Source organism: Styela clava, chromosome 12 (assembly GCF_964204865.1).
Source record: "Styela clava chromosome 12, kaStyClav1.hap1.2, whole genome shotgun sequence".
Classification (NCBI taxonomy): domain Eukaryota; kingdom Metazoa; phylum Chordata; class Ascidiacea; order Stolidobranchia; family Styelidae; genus Styela; species Styela clava.
The window spans coordinates 17342501-17345000 of NC_135261.1; the positions used below are offsets into that span (position 1 = coordinate 17342501).

At 60.8% G+C, this 2500-nt stretch overlaps 2 non-coding genes and 1 pseudogene across 2 annotated transcripts in view; all 3 read left to right on the forward strand.

The window, feature by feature from the left end:
* LOC144430891 (small subunit ribosomal RNA) overlaps nucleotides 1-552 on the forward strand; it is a 1819-nt gene extending 1267 nt beyond the window's left edge. The window contains exon 1 of the ribosomal RNA XR_013479802.1: nucleotides 1-552. This exon is cut by the window's left edge and continues 1267 nt beyond it. This is a non-coding gene — a ribosomal RNA (small subunit ribosomal RNA).
* A 297-nt stretch (nucleotides 553-849) lies between these two features.
* LOC144430982 (5.8S ribosomal RNA) lies at nucleotides 850-1003 on the forward strand. The gene has a single exon (XR_013479842.1). It is a non-coding gene; the product is annotated as a 5.8S ribosomal RNA (ribosomal RNA).
* Nucleotides 1004-1291: 288 nt separating this feature from the next.
* LOC144430927 (large subunit ribosomal RNA) overlaps nucleotides 1292-2500 on the forward strand; it is a 3695-nt pseudogene continuing 2486 nt past the window's right edge.

Here is a 2500-nt window from a genome sequence, read left to right on the forward strand (position 1 = left end):
GGTGGTGGTGCATGGCCGTTCTTAGTTGGTGGAGCGATTTGTCTGGTTAATTCCGATAACGAACGAGACTCTGGCATGCTAAATAGTTACGCGACCTTCTCGGTCGGCGTCTAACTTCTTAGAGGGACTAGTGGCGTTTAGCCACACGAGATTGAGCAATAACAGGTCTGTGATGCCCTTAGATGTCCGGGGCCGCACGCGCGCTACACTGAGTGAAGCAGCGAGTGTCTAACCTAGGCCGAAAGGTCCGGGTAACCCGTTGAACCTCATTCTTGATTGGGATAGGGACTTGCAATTGTTTCCCTTGAACGAGGAATTCCCAGTAAGCGCAAGTCATCAACTTGCGTTGATTACGTCCCTGCCCTTTGTACACACCGCCCGTCGCTACTACCGATTGAATGGTTTAGTGAGATCCTTGGATCGGCCCCGTCGCGGCTGGCAACGGCCGCGTCGGCGTGTCGAGAAGACGATCAAACTTGATCATTTAGAGGTAAGTTTAGAAGTAAAAGTCGTAACAAGGTTTCCATAGGTGAACCTGCGGAAGGATCATTACCGAAAGTGGTGGTAGGCCCCGGCCGACCGCGCACTTAATTGTCTTTGGGTGCCGCCGAGAGGGCGGCCGTCAATCGGGGTTCCGCCCCGTGCGACACGCGTAACACGTTGGCATAGCAAGGCAGCCGAGTGCGATGGTGGCTTCTGGGCACCGCGCTCGATGTGCCGCCGGCCCAGCCCGCGGTCGCTCGGCGCCGTTTGTTGGTGTTTTTGTGCAGTTGTTGTCGGTGGTGGTTTTGTGGTCGATCCCACAGTGTGACGTCCGCGCGCTTCGGCGCCGGGCGAAACGTCAAGGACGACTCTTAACGGTGGATCACTCGGCTCGCGAGTCGATGAAGGACGCAGCCAAGTGCGAGAAGTAATGTGAATTGCAGAACACATTGAACGTCGACCTTCTGAACGCGAATTGCGGTCTCGGGTCAATCCCGGGACCGCGTCTGCCTCAGGGTCGCGTTCGTCCTCACCCGAGGGCCGTCGCCTGGCCTCTGCGAAGACGGCCGGGCGTCGCCCCAAGTTGAAGCGGTCGCCGAGCTTTCTCGGCGCGACCGCGTGTCCCGTACACCGCAGGCCCCTTGACGTGTTCAACTACGTTCGAGGGGCGGGTCCAGGTCGGTCGGTCCGGTCACGAGATCAAGACCGACCGTGGGCCAAGGCGGCGACGGTACGCGCTCGGTCGGCGCCGGCGGCGACGACTTGCGATGCCAGCGGGCCGTGTAAGAAGCGGCCCGCTTGACACATACGACCTGAGTTCAGGCGAGAGCACCCGCTGAATTTAAGCATATTATTAAGCGGAGGAAAAGAAACCAACAGGGATTCCCTGAGTAACGGCGAGTGAACCGGGAAGAGTCCAGCGTCGAATCTGCGCGCTTTTTGAGCGCGCCGAGTTGTGACGTACGGAAGTCCCAGTGCGGCTGACGGCGAGCGCCGGTGTCCTTCTGATCGAGGCCTCGTCCCACGGCGGGTGTTAGGCCCATAGGGGCGCTTGCCTTGGCCGCTTCGGGTCTTCTCGGAGTCGGGTTGTTTGGGAATGCAGCCCAAAGCGGGTGGTAAACTCCACCTAAGACTAAATACGGTCGCGAGACCGATAGCGGACAAGTACCGTGAGGGAAAGTTGAAAAGCACTTTGAAGAGAGAGTTCAAGAGTACGTGAAACCGTTGAGAGGCAAACGGGAGGGCCCGTCAGGTCGCCGGCTCGCTTTCAGTTGGGTGCGGGGGCGCGCCGTCTCGGTTCGCGGACGCTTAAGGCGCCGCTGCCGAGTCGGCTCGCGCACCGTCTCAGCGCACTAGCGACCGGCGCGGGTCACGACCGGTTTGCCGTCGGTCTAAGTCCCCGCGCGAAGGTGGACTCCGCTTCGGCGGGGGTGTTACAGCGCGCGGGCGGTGCGGCCCGGCGGCGGATCGAGGAAAGTATGCCGCGCGCTCTCTGTGTGCGGCCGTCGCCGTTCGGCTGGCTTGTCGTTCGCCTGCACTGTACGCAGTGCCGGTGTTCGGCGGGCTGCCGCTTCGGTGGCGCGCCGTCGACGCGCTCGGGGTCCGTGGCCACGTCGGCCACCCTCCCGACCCGTCTTGAAACACGGACCAAGGAGTCTAACATGAGCGCGAGTCGTCGAGTGGTTCGAGACTCGCAGGCGAAATGAAAGTGAAGGCGGCCTTTGGCCGAACGAGGTCGGACCCGGAGCCCCGTGCGGGCGCCGGCGCACGACCGGCCGATCGCACCCGCTCTGCCGGGGCGGTCGCGCAAGAGCGTCCATGTTGGGACCCGAAAGATGGTGAACTATGCCTGGGAAGGTCGAAGCCAGAGGAAACTCTGGTGGAGGACCGTAGCGATTCTGACGTGCAAATCGATCGTCCTATTTGGGTATAGGGGCGAAAGACTAATCGAACCATTTAGTAGCTGGTTCCTTCCGAAGTTTCCCTCAGGATAGCTGGCGCTTTGTCGCAGTTTTAT